Source organism: Oryx dammah, unplaced genomic scaffold, assembly GCF_014754425.2.
Source record: "Oryx dammah isolate SB20612 unplaced genomic scaffold, SCBI_Odam_1.1 HiC_scaffold_27, whole genome shotgun sequence".
Lineage (NCBI taxonomy): Eukaryota > Metazoa > Chordata > Mammalia > Artiodactyla > Bovidae > Oryx > Oryx dammah.
In genome coordinates this window covers 60,164,584-60,179,663 of record NW_024070211.1, presented here as the reverse complement: position 1 = coordinate 60,179,663, position 15,080 = coordinate 60,164,584, and positions in this window count along the sequence as shown.

Below are 15,080 nucleotides of genomic sequence, written 5' to 3'. Positions count from 1 at the left end.
TGAAGAAATTAAGTAAAACCACTAAACCATTCAGGTATAACCTAAATCATACCCCTTATTATTTACTGTGGAGATGATGAATAGATACAAATATTTAGAGCTAGTAGACAGAGGACATGGAGAACTACAGATGGAGGTTCATAACATTGTACAGGAGGCAGTGACCAAAACCATCCTCAAGAAAAAGAAATGCAAGAAGGGAAGGTGGTTCTCTTAGGAGGCCTTAGAAATAGCTGTGGAAAAAAGAGAAGCAAAGGCAAAGGAGAAAGGAAAAGATATAGTCAACCAAATACAGAGTTCCAGAGAACAGTAAGGAGAGATAAGGAGGTCATCTTAAGTGAACAACGCAAAGAAATAGAGAAAAGGAATAGACTGGGGAAGACAAGAGATTTCTTCAAGTAAATTGGAGACACAAAAGGAATATTTCATGCAAGAATGGCCACAATAAAGGTAAACAATGGTAAGGACCAAACAGAAGCAGAAGAGATTAGGAAGTGGTAGAATGAATATATGAAAGAAGTATACAAGAAAGGTCTTAATGACCCAAATAACCACAGTGGTATGGTCACTCATCTAGAGCTAGACATCCTGGAATATGAAGTCAAGTGGGCCTTAGAAAGCATTGTTATGAAAAAAGTTAGAGAAGGTGACAGAATTCCAGTTGAGCTATTTCAAATCATAAACGATGATGCTGTTAAACTGTTGCAGTCAATATGTCAGCAACTTTTGAAAACTCAGCAATGGTCATCTGACTGGAAAAGGTCAGTTTTCATTCAAATCTCAAAGAATGGAAATGTTCAAACTCCTGTATGATTGCACTCATATCAAATGCTAGGAAGGTTATGCTCCAAATCTTTCAAGCGCTTCAGCAGTACATAAGCTAAGAACTTCCATATGTACAAGATGGATTTTGAAGAGGCAGAGGAACCAGAGATGAAATTGCCAGCATTCATTAGATCATGGAGAAAGCAAGGGAGTTCCAGAAAAACATCTACCTGTGCTTCCTTATTGACACTAAATCCTTTGACAATATGAATCACAACAAAGTGTGGAAAATTCTTAAAGAGATGGGAGTACCAGACCATCTTACCTGCATCCTGAGAAATATGTATGCAAGTCAAGAAGCAGTAGCTAGAACAAGATATGGAACAACTGACTGGTTCAAAATTGAGAAAGAAGTATGTCAAGGCTGTATATTGTCATCCTGCTTATTTAACTTCTATGCAGAGTACATCATGTAAAATGCCAGGCTGGATGAATCACAAGCTTGAATCAAGATTGACTGGGGAGAGAGTGGGAGGGGGGTTCAGAATAAGGGACACATGTATACCAATGGCTTATTCTTGTCAATGTATGGCAAAAGCCACTACAATATTGTAAATTAATTAGCCTCCAATAAAAATAAATAAATAAATAAACCACCATCATTTAAAAAGGGAAAGTGAAAGAGAGAAAAAAAAAGATTTATGGAGAAATATCAACAACCTCAGATATGAAGATGACACCCCTCTAATGCAGAAAGTGAAGAGGAATTGAAGATCCTCTTCATGAAATTGAAGGAGGAGAGTGAAAAATCTGACTTAAAAGTCAACATTCAAAAAATGAAGATATGACAACTATTCCCATCACTTCATGGCAAATAGAGGAGAGAAAATGGAAGCAGAGACAGATTTTATTTTCATGGACTCCAAAATCACTGTGAATAATGAGTGCAGCCATGAATTTAAAACATGCTTGTTCCTTGGAAGAATATCTATGGCAAACATAGACAACATATTAAAAGGCAGAGACATCACTTTGCCAACAAAGGTCTGTATAGTCAGTGCTATGATTTTTCCATTAGTCATGTATGGATGTGAATTGAAACATAAAGATTGATGAGAGCAGAAGAATGGATACTTTCAAACTGAGTTACTAGAGTAGACTCTTGAGAGTCCCTTGGACTGCAAGGAGATCAAAACAATCGATTCTAATGGAAATCAACCTTGAATATTCATTGGAAGTACTGATGCTGAAGCTGAAACTCCAATACTGTGGCCACCTGATGAGAAGAACAGACTCATTGGAAAAGACCCTGATGCTGGGAAAGATTGAAGGTGAAAGAAGAAGTGGGCAGCAGAGAATGAGATAGTTAAATAGAATCATTGACTCAGTGGATGATTTTGAGAGCCTCCAGGAGATAATGGTGGACTGAAGAGCCTGGCATGCCACAGCCCATTGGGTTGCAGAGTCAGACATGACTTAGTGACTGAACAATAACATGTTATAACCATATTTATGATCACAAGATTCATTATCCTTCAATTTCCTTTATGCTTTTATAGATACTGTTGCCTCATTTTCCAGCTTATCCTGAAAATTCTCACCACCTATTTGCAAATAACCTATACTCCTCTGTGCCCCCTTGTTATTATCTTTGTTGACATTATTTTGCATTAACTATTATATTACATCATTCTATTTTCCCTTTACTAGCTTGGGAATTCACATGTTCATTGGTTGTCTTAGAATATTCAACACATTTACTTAAGATACTTCTGTTTAAACCATAATTTATCCCCCAGAGAGATTAAGAAATATATATGTCTAAAACAAAAGATGTAAAAAGAACTTCAAAATTGATTATATTTTAACTACTTGCAAATTATATAATTACTCTCATGGTATTTAAATTATTTTACTTAGTTATTTAAAACACTCTGTATGACATTATTTTCACTGTTTATCCAAGCAATGTTCATTGCTTCAAGATCTAATCCTAGTTTATTTCTTTCCTAAAAACGATTCTTTTAAAATTGTAGGTTTTGCATTGCAGATCACATTTCCTTCTATCTAATTTTTATTGAATATTTTAATGAGATTCTACTATCTTCAAACTACTTAGTTTTTTGGGGGTTTTAAGTTGTCTTTTAAGTTGTCACTTCTAAAAATTATTTTCCCTAAATATAAATTTCCAAGTTAATGGGTTCTTTGTAAGATAATAAATATTTTCCTATTATTTGCTAGCTCTCATAACTCGTGTCACTCTATCATTAAAATGAAAGTGTCTTTTTATCTCCAGATCTTTTTAAGATTTTCTCTACTTTTTCTATTTTTTTACCTTAGATATGCCTCATCGTGGTTTTCTTTATACTTTTCCTGGTTGAATTGTGGTGCTAACCTAAACTGTAATTACTTAATTGCTTCTATAATTTTTTCATCCATTGTAACTTCACATATTGCCTCTCTTCAATTCCCTCACTTTCTTCTCCATGACTTTTTATCTTTTCCCCATCTTTTCATTTTCTATGCTGTAATCTAGAAGATTTTTTCTGATACACTTTACAAATTCTTTCTGGAACATCCACTGTTGTTCAAATCATTCACTGAGTTTTTAATTTTAAGCGTTGCATTTTTTAGAAGATCAATTGAGTGTTTTGTTTTTCAAATCTATCACATCATGTCTTATAGTCTTGTATGCCTGGGGAAAATTTTAAGCTAGGCTTCTTTATTTTTTTTCTTTTAAAAATATTTATTTTTATTTATATATTTGCTTGTGTCAGGTATTTGTTGCAGCATGCAGGATCTCTTCATTGTGGCATGCAAGATCTTTGGCTGAGGCATGTGGTAGCTAGTTCCCTGACCAGGTATGGAACCCAGGCCTCCTGGCTTGTGAGCATGGAGTCTTGGCCATTGGACACCAGGGAAGGCCCTGTTTTCTCTCTTAACAGAGTAATCACAGTTGTTTCATAACTCATGTCTCTGTAACATGCATTCTACCATACATAAGTATCTATGTATTTATGTCTGTGTGCATGTATGTGCATGTGTATTAGTTTGTCATTCTCTCTCTTAGAGGCTTTCCTTTGTCTGCTTAGATTTTTTTTTTTTTTTTTTTTATGTGTGTCCTTGTCATCAAAATAGTTTGAGTTGAGGCCTGGGATGAAATCTCCTTCTTCTAAACAGTTTTTTATAATCTCTAAAATATCTGAGAACCTTGAAACTAAATTCACAATTTGAGATATTCTAACAAGCACATGGTGGAGCTACCATTTGGAATATTTTACACTGAATTCATGGCCTGAAGTTTGATATTTTATTTCTGTTTTGAATTTTTGTTCTTCTTTTTGAACCATGTAAGATCAGTTTGGTTTTAATATATCAAATGAATGTTTCTATCCTATTCAGTCCTGGGCTATAATATTTATCCATCATAATACTTGTGATGTGGAAGAAAGTTTACTTTTGGTTTATCTTTACCCTTAAATTATAGCCCCTTTGTGTCTCCAGCTTATTGTAGGAGGACCTCCAATTGGCTAACTTTGGAGTGACCTAAGTAGGACACGACTGAGCAACTGAACTGAACCAAACTGAAGACCTTGATTTCTGATTCTTGTATTCAGTTCAGTTCAGTTCAGTTCAGTCGCTCAGTCATGTCCGACTCTTTGCAACCCTATGAATTGCAGCAAGTCAGGCCTCCCTGTCCATCACCAACTCCTGGAGTTCACTCAAACTCATGTGCATCGAGTCAGTGATGCCATCCAGCCATTTCATCCTCTATCATCCCCTTCTCCTCCTGCCCCCAATCCCTCCCAGCATCAGAGTCTTTTCCAGTGAGTCAACTCTTCACATGAGGTGGCCAAAGTAACACCCAGGACTGATCTCATTTACGACAGATGAGTTGGACCTCCTTCCAGTCCAAGGGACTCTCAAGAGTCTTCTCCAACAGCACAGTTCAAAAGCATCAATTCTTCGGTGCTCAGCTTTCTTCACAGTCCAACTCTCACATCCATACATGATCACTGGAAAAACCATAGCCTTGACTACACAGACCTTTGTTGGCAAAGTAATATCTTTGCTTTTTAATATGCCATCTAGGTTGGTCATAACTTTCCTTCCAAGGAGTAAGTGTCTTTTAATTCTTGTATACTTTATGACAATTATAAACAAAGTTCTTGCTTGTCAGATCAGCAAGTGTCAGCAGAGCAAAAGCTATTCCAGAGTACTTTTCTCACTCTGGATTCCAAATTGCCTTTTGCTTCTGGACAGTCGACCTAGACTATCTTTTAATCCTTCAATACCTTGAGTAAAAATGTAAGATATATATATTCAAAAATTTCTGGTTGGATTTTGGCTGAAGGTTTAATGCAAATAACCTGCCTTGTACTACTCAAAGAAACTTTTTTCAGAAGAATATTATCACAAAACTCATTATTATCTTTATACCTTGGTACCCCAAAGATAATTCTAGAGTAGAACCTCTTAGTCTTACTTATTCTTTCTTATAGTGACATAATACTATATTATTTGGATTATCAGTGATGGAATGTCATTGGTAGAATGTCAGTGGTCAGAACTCTAAGTAATTAAGTAAACAGAAAATCAGAACCACAAGCACAGAATATTTAGAATCTAAATTAGGAAGTTATATATTAGAAATTATGGAAATGTCTGTAATGGAGACCCTACAAAAATCCCCACTATTTAATTTAAAAATCAAGGAACTTCTGCTTCTGGAAAAATGAAATATGTGTATTTTCTCTATTCCTCCATTAAGTACAATGAAAGTCCTTGGAATTATAGATAAAACAAATAGGTGGAGAGAAAAAGTCAATCGTAATAAGGATCTTGGGAGTCAAATAATAACATAGTAGTACATTCCTTGTTTTCCTTTCAGCCTCATATATCCCAGATTAGATATTGAAGAAGCTGGCAACCTAGAAACCCCAATGGCACAGATGGAAAAAGCCCCCATTCATTCAAATGTTTGCTCTTTGTAGCCAAAGGACCAGGAAAGGGGAAAGGCTGGCAGGACAAAACACTTTGAGATCTTAGTGAAATAGAACACACACGTACATCAGTTCAGTTCAGTTCAGCCGCTCAGTCGTGTCCGACTCTTTGCAACCCCATGAATTGCAGCATGCCAGGCCTCCCTGTCCATCACCAACTCCCGGAGTTCACTCAGATTCACGTCCATCGAGTCAGTGATGCCATCCAGCCATCTCATCCTCTGTCGTCCCCTTCTCCTCCTGCCCCCAATCCCTCCCAGCATCAAAGTCTTTTCCAATGAGTCAACTCTTCGCATGAGGTGGCCAAAGTACTGGAGTTTCAGCTTTAGCATCATTCCTTCCAAAGAAATCCCAGGGTTAATCTCCTTCGGAAAGGATTAGTTGGATCTCCTTGCAGTCCAAGGGACTCTCAAGAGTCTTCTCCAACACCACAGTTCAAAAGCATCAATTCTTCAGTGCTAAGCTTTCTTCACAGTCCAACTCTCACATCCATACATGACTACTGGAAAAACCATAGCCTTGACTAGAGGGACACCCATTCAAATGAGCCCTCTCCCTCCAACACACACACTAGCAAAGTCTAGATCCCTACCTTTGCCAAACTGTCGTGAGATACCCCTCCTACCACTATCTGTGGAAACTATGTGGGGAGCCCAATTTCCACTCCTAAATGATGATGAGGTGTCCCTCCACATCCTTAAAGGAGTAGTCCTAAAGGAGGCCTTCTGGAGAACTAGGGCTTTTGCAATCATTCACAAATGAGCCCCTGGCCCCCATCATCAACAGAAACTGTGTAAAGATTATGTATGACCATCTCCACCCAGTAGTAGTGAGACCTTCATCCTTTCATCCTCCCCACTGAGGTGGTATGAGGGAAGGCCTGATGGGAATCAAAGATTCATATTGTTCCCTCAGTGATAACAAGACCACCCCTCCCCCCAACAGTGTCAGTGAAACCTTATGATGAGCAATAACAAGAAGCCCCTGCTCCTCGGAGCCAGGAGAGAGCCCCAGCAAGAAGTGACGTCCTGCTCCTACTCATCAGTCAAAAGGAGCCCACTCCCTGGTATTGGTGGAAGTAGTCATGTATGGATGTGAGAGTTGGACTGTGAAGAAAGCTGAGCACCAAAGAATGGATGCTTTTGAACTGTGGTGTTGGAGAAGACTCTTGAGAATCCCTTGGGCTGCAAGGAGATCCAACCAGGCCATTCTAAAGGAGATCAGTCCCGGCTGTTCTTTGGAAGGAATGATGCTAAAGCTGAAACTCCAGTACTTTGGCCACCTCATGCGAAGAGTTGACTCACTGGAAAAGACTCTGATGCTGGGAGGGATTGGGGGCAGGAGGAGAAGGGGATGACAGAGGATGAGATGGCTGGATGGCATCACCGACTTGATGGACGTGAGTTTGAGTGAACTCCGGGAGTTGGTGATAGACAGGGAGGCTTGGTGTGCTGCAATTTATGGGGTCGCAAAGAGTCGGACACAACGGAGAGACTGAACTGAATGGAACTGAATGATAAAACCTGGATTTTCACTCCTCACCTGAAAAGATGTGATGGTAACTCCCCTAAGTCTACCTGAGTGCTATTAGAAGACACTTGCTTAAGCATATAGTTGCAAAAGAGTCCGTTTTAATCAATAATTCCCAAAACATACTGGTTTTAGTAAAACAACATACATCATATCAAGAAACAAGAAGATCTTAAAATGAAGTCAACAAGAGAATCTGCACATGCCAGCACTGAGGTGATATAAGAATTACAACTATTTGACAATATTTTAAAGGAGATATCACAACAAATGTCTTCACAAGACATTCCAAATATGCCTGAAAAAGTTAACTTGGAAAACATGAATGGAAAACAGAATGTAGGTTTCTTTAAAAGCTAAAAGTAGAGCAGCCATTGTGTTGCTGTTGTTCAGTCACTAAGTCCAACTCTTTGCAATCCCATGGCCTGGAGGACTTCAGGCTTGCTTGTCCAGAGCAGTCATATGATCTAGCAATTCTACTCCTGAGTATATATCTGGAAAAACAAACAACAAACAAAAAACTCAACCAATTTTAAAAATATATGCATCCCAATTTTCATAGTAGCATTATTTATGATTACCAATATATGGAAGTGACCTAAATGCCCATCAATAGATGAATCAATAAAGATATGGTATATGTGTGTGTGTGTGTGTGTGTGTGTGTGTGTGTGTTTGTGTGTAATACTACTCAGCCATACAGAATGATGAAATTTTGTCATTTGCAGCAACATGGATGGACTTGGAAGGCATTATGCTAAGTGAAATAAGTCAGACAAAGACAAACATTGCATGATATCACTGATACATGGAAATTAAAAAATATGGCAAAGTAGTGAATATAACCAAAAAAAGAGGCACACTCACAGATACAGAGAACAAACTAGAGGTTACCAGTGGTAAGGCAATGTAAGGATGGGGTTGGGCTTGGAGTTACAAACTACTGGGTGAAAGAAAGCCTACAAGAATGTATTGTACAATACAAGGAACATAGTCAGTATTTTGTAATAGCTGTTCATGGAGTGTAGTCTTTAAAATTGTATTAAAAAAAACTAAAAAAAATAGAAAGTGTAAGCAAGTACATAGAACATTTTAGGAAATAAATAGATGATATGTTAAAAAAAGTAAAGAGTTTGAATTAAAAATTAAAATAACCAAAATAAAAAGTGTTCAACAAGTGAACAGAAAATTGGAGGATACAGAGGAAAGATTCAGTGAATTTGAAGACAGAACTACAGAAATTATATAAACTGAAATACAAAGAGAAAATAGACTGGAAAAAAAGAAAATGAAGCCTCAGAGACCTGTGAGACTGTAAGAAAATATTTCACAGTTTTAGTCATCAGAGCCCCAGAACTAAAGAAGAAATTATGCCAGGCCAAATAAACACTTGATGCAAAATTGAAAACTTCCCAACTTTTTCAAGGGACATAAACCTATAGATATAAGAAGGTGAGAGTTTCTAAACACAATAAGCTCAAAAATATGTACCAAAACACTTAATATTTAAATTTATGAAAAAAATGAAAATAAAATTTGAAAGCAATCAGATAAACAACACAGTACTTATAGAAAAATCAATTTGAATGATAGAAAACTTTTAATCATAAAACTTGGGAGGTCAGAGTGAAGTAGCGCAATATTTTTCAATTGATGAAGGAAAAGAACTGTTAACCTCAAATTCCAAATTCAGTGAAAATACTGTTAAGGAATCAAGGCAAAATAAAGATATCCTCAAAATGAAGGAATCCTAAGAGAATGTGTAATCAAAATTACCCTAAAATAATGGCAAGAAGAAATTATCTAAACAGAAAAAACAGGAAAAGAGGATCTTGAAAAGTAAGAATGGAAAAAAGAGCCTGTAAAACTATAGTAAATACAAGAAACTTTCATTTTCTTCTTTAGTATTCCAAATTGTATGTGATAATTTAAATGAGAGGGGAGGGTAAAGAGTCAAGACTTACTACATAAAGCTATTGTAAGCTGAAAAATGCCCATTTCCTCACAAAAATATCCATGTCCCAATTCTTAGAATCTGTCGATCTTATCCTAATTGGAAAAAGGATGATTACAGATTAATTCCATGTAAAGTTCTTGAGAGAGGAAATTACACTTGATTAACTGAGTGGTTGATAAATGCCACCACAGTATCTTTATATGAGACAAGCAGAGACAAATAATGTAATTCTGTAATAATGTAAAGACAGAAATCAATATTAGAGTGGTATAGCTACAAGTGAAAGAATGCTGGAAGCCACTAGAAGATAGAAGAGGCAAAAAATGAATTCTCCACTAGAGAATTACACTCTGAAGGGAGTGTAATCTGGCCAAATTATGATTTCAGCCAAAGATTTCTGGTCTTCAAAACAATGAAAGAGTAAATTTCTGTTATTTAAAGTAGAAAGTTTGAGGTAATTTGTAAAAGCAGCCACAGACAACTAATAGAGCAAGTCCCGTACATATGAATGAGTTGTGTTCTGAGAGCACATTCGTAAATCCAATTTCTTCATAAATTCAACAAAGTTAGCCTGCTGCTGCTGCTAAGTCGCTTCAATAGTGTCTGACTCTATGCAACCCTATAGATGGCAGCCCACCAGGCCTTCCCCGTCCCTGGGATTCTCCAGGTAAGAATACTGGAGTGGGTTGCCATTTCCTTCTCCAATGCATGAAAATGAAAAGTGAAAGTGAAGTTGCTCAGTCGTGTCCGACTCCTAGCAACCCCATGGACTGCAGCCTACCAGGCTCCTCCATCCATGGGATTTTCCAGGCAAGAGTACTGGAGTGAGGTGCCATCGCCTTCTCCTAAAGTTAGCCTATGTACCCAATTAACACAACTAGCTATATAGTACTGTACTGTAATAGGTTTACAATATTCTTCATATAAATAATACATAAAAACAAACACAAAACAGAAAAAAATTATCTTATAGTACAGTACCTTGAAAACTACAGTAGTCAAGTACAATAACTGGCATACAAGGGTTGGCATTGAGTGAACAGGCAAAAAGAGTTAATGACTAGAGGAGGGAGAGGTGATAGGAGATGGTAGAAATGAAGGATCATCAGCATAGGAGACAGAGGCAAGATCGATTTCACTCACACGTGACACTGATGGCACAAGTTCTATTCCTTTTTGGATTCAATTATATCTATCAATACCTTCTTGAAAAAACGGATCCAGTGATGTCTGGGTAGAAGCTCTTCCTTTTTCGTCATAGATGACATGGTAGCACTGGTTTGCACTCTGAACAGCTGCTGCAACCTTTTTGTAGCATTCTACATTTGGGTCCTTTGGCTTAAAAGCTAACTGCACCTCCTCAAATAAGAAAATCCTCTTTTCATTTCCTTTGTCATGAATCTCTTCTTAGCAGTATCAGCTACACCACCACTGCTTTTATGCTTCCTTCTGGACATCCTGGATTGAAATAAAGATATTGTAATACTGTAGTCTATAAAGTCCTGTTCAACAAAGTACACAAAAGTACGACGTGTAGAGGATACATACACCGGACAATGTACACCAGATACGTGAACTAACAGCTTAGATGATTGGACATGAGGATGCACATTCACATCTTTGAAAGTCCACAACCTGAAGGTTGTTAGTAGGGGATATAGTGTACAAAATCCATAGTAATCAAGAATATGTGTTATTGGCAATAAAAGGAAACTTCCTCAACATGATAAAGGGCATTATAGAAAAATATTTATGTAGACACAGCTGACACGATCCTCAGTGGTGAAATACTGAAAGCTCTACCCTGAAGAACCAGTATCAGATAAGGATGCTTGCTTTCACTGCTGCTATTCAGCATCACACTGGAATTTTAGTCAAAGCAACTAGGCAAGAAAAATAAATGTTTAAAAATCCCAATTTGAAAGGAAGAGTTAAAACTACTTATATTCTAAGATGATATGATTTTATACAGAAAATCTCAAAGAATTCATAAAATAACTAGCAGAGTTAAAAAAAAAATTCAGCAAAGTTGTGGAGTAGAAGATCAAAATGCAAATAATGGTTGTGTTTCTGTATACCAGCAATGAACAAACCAGAAAGGAAAAGAGGAAAATAATTCTATTTAAAATGACATCCAAAAGAATAAAATACTTGGAATTAAATATATACAGGGAGGTGAAATATTTGTACAGTGAAAATGATAAAACATTGCTGACAGAAATTTAAAAGACCCCAGTGAATCAAAAGATATCTTGAACTGGAAGAAAATATTGTTTAGGTGGCAAGACTATAAAAAACAATTTATAGATTCATTGTGATGCCTATCAAATCCCATTTTTTGTGCAAATCAGGAAAAAGAGCCCTCACCAGATTCCACTTCTGCTTATGTCTTAATTTTGGACATCCTAGCCTTCAGAATTGTGAGAAATAAGTGCTTGGTATTTAAGTCACCGAGTCTATGGAATTTTGCTCTAGTTTCCCAAACTTACTATAACAGATCTTATATCTATACTATATAAAGAATTCATACAACCAAACAAGAATAATTTTTTAAATTGAAAAGTGGATATACAAATTAAATAGTCATTTATCCAAAGAAGACATAAAAGTAGCCAATAAACAGATGAAAGATGTTCAGCATTATTGTATGAGAATGCAAATCAAAAATATACTATGATACCAATTTAAACCCACTACTGTGGGTTTAAAATTAAAACAGAAAGTAACAAAATTTGGTTAGAACCTGGAGAAATTGGAACTCTGTGCATTGCTGGTGGAAATATAAAATGATTCAGCTGCTAGGGAAAACCATTTGGCAGTTCCTTAGAAAGTTAAACATAGAATTTCCATATGGCCCTCCAATTTCATTCCCAGGAAAAAAGATTGAAAACATGTATTCAAACAAATACACATGCACATATGTTCATAGCAGCACTTCTCATAACAGCCAAACAGAGGGAACAGCCCAAATGTCCATAACATGTATAAATGGATAAATATGCTGTATACATGCAATGGGATATCATTCAGCCAAGAAAAGAAATAAAAGTATAGATACCTGCAACAACATGGCTGAATCTTGAAAATATGTTAAGTGAATGAGACCAAGTAAAAAGTTACATATTGTATAATTCCATTTCTAAGAAATTTCCACAATAGGTAAATTCAGAGAAATGCAATACAAATTGGTGGTTGTCAAATGCTGAGGATGGGACAAAATGGTGAGCTGCTGCTTCTTTTCTTTCTTTAGGAGTTATAGAAATTTTTCTTATTGAAGTTTAGTTGCTTTACAATGTTGTCTTGAAAGCAACTAGGCATATATCCTCTCTTTGTCAACGTCTTCTTAAGGGGTGTGGGGTTTCCTTCTGTGATGAAAACCTTCTGGAACTAAATAGAGGTGATGATTACACAACACTGTAAATGTACTACATGTTGCTGAATTGCTCATTCTAAAATGGTTAATTTTAAATTATGTGTATTTCAACTCAATATATTTTTAAAGACTTACTGCATCTACAAGAAAACAAGATGCTTCCATACAATTTAATTTTTTGAGAAGAAGAAGACACATGGACAGATTGCTTTAAAAAAGCACATTAATAAGACTGCAAACCAACCTACTTATGAATATGTATTAATACAACAAAACTAAATCTATAATTAGTCTTTGGAGTCCAGCTGTATATTAAAAATGTAGCCCATGACCAAATGAGATTACTTTGAGAAATCTAGATCTCTGAAAATATAGGAAAATTCATAAAAATTATTAGCTTAGCTATTTTAATACACAAACAGAATACAACACTAAACTTAGTCATGAGGAGTGAAAATAATTCTATTAACAATTCAAAATAAGAACACATTATTTCCAGCCACATAACAAGAAATTGAAGTTAAAGTTTATATGTAGGAAAAGAGGAGCACTATAGTAATTGTTTTCTGGAGCATGAAAATATATTAGGAGTCCAAGTAAGGCAGCTGAAAAAAGTATTACAAGAAATAAGATATTATTTTATTAGAAGGCCAGATTTATAAGGATGACCATGGTTTATGTAAGTTTTTTCTTCTAATGAAATTTTGAAAGGAAGGAGAAAAAAAATCAAAGGAAAGAGGGAAAAAAAAAAAAAAAGCAATCTTTCAAGTCCAACAAAGCATATCTGTTGACAAGACTTAACCTTCACTCTGATAGTTGTTAATTTTTGGCAGTGCAATAATTAATGTTTCCCCTACATTCTAACATAGAAAATTGAGATTAAAATATTATACAACTTTTATAAAACTGTACTGTGTCAGAACCAGTGTTTATCTCTTCATCTTTCTGAAACAAAATCATGGAATAAAATTCTTAATCTATCCTCCAGCAAGAAGTGATTAAAGAAGACTGATTGATGGATATTTACTCCTGTGTACTTGGGTAATTTTAGAAGAAATTGAACCTTTGGAACCCTACAGAACAAAATTCTTATATTAGAGATGGTTTTTGTTTAGCTACAGAATTTCTTCCTTACTTTCTTCCCTTCCTTTCCCCTCCCTCCTTCTTTCCCATCTTTCTGTCACTATCTCTCTTCTCTCTTTTTCTTCCTGTTTTTGGTGATAGAGAACTCTTTAGGAGAACTGCTTGGTCTAGGCTGATGAAAGTGTAGTCTCCAGGACTAGGAAGACACACAGAGCCCAAACTCATGCAAAAATCTAGAGGTTGCTAAGAAAGAATGGCAGCAATTGGGATAAATGTAGAAATAGATGAGGGTGAATTGTTGATAAGAGCCAGAAAATTAAACAGGTTAAAAGGCAAGCAGTTCCTTAGACTTTGACAAGAATGTGATCTTACGGTACACTGAATGGACTTTTAAGTCCTAGAGCCAAATTCAGTGATGCAGGCAAGTCATGCATGTAATATCCACACTTTTGTTTAATATCTTTTCAGGATTGATGTTAGGAAATCATACTTCACTGAGCCTGGGTGCAAAAACTTACAAAATTAATGCAATTCATCAAGAAATGAAAAAGTCACTAAAATAGTGTAATGACCTAACACTTGCCAGTATTAGTTCTTCAGTCTGGTAGTATCATTCAAAGAGATAGAAAGGGCTTTAAAGAGTGCCAGGAAAATCTGTGAAAAAGGGAAATTTTAGCTATAATTTATTTTATTATGATCAACTGACCTCATCTAAATGAAATCAATTGATCAATCAAAATGACAGTTTGTGTCATGCTATGTATCAAAACCCAATTCTAAAAGAAGATAATTCAGTATTTTTCCAGTCTGCCAACCATGTAACCAAAGTACTCATTTTTTTTTTCAGAATTAAAATAGATATGTTTTTTTGAGAAGGATGTTTTAAATTCATGTTTCTATATTTATCATTTTCAAAAGTGGTGGTTTACTCCCCCTCATGAAAGATGAAGAAATTAGCATATTTATGCTTCCTTCCACCCCCAAACCTGCTGGTTTTATGGGCATCAAATGGTAGCTTTGTGAAAGTGATAATTTTAAAATTATTTTTATATCATATGTCCAATATTTTGAGAATTATAATATTTATACTATGTATTGTAATGTACTACAATTATATAAGCTTGGTTCCATTTTTAAATGGACAAAATGTTCTCTGTAAGTTATTTTGCAAGCAAATTCTTAAGTTTTCTCTGAATAGACTTTTTGATCATATCTTGAAAGGTTTTTTGATTATTTTTGTTTGTTTGTTTTGTTTTCTGTTTTTTTTTTTTTTTCCTCCCCTATGGAAAAAAAATCTGTGTTATTAAAGCTTTTAATGGCCTTCCCAGGTGGTGCTACTGATTAAGAACCTGCTTGCCAATGCAGGAGG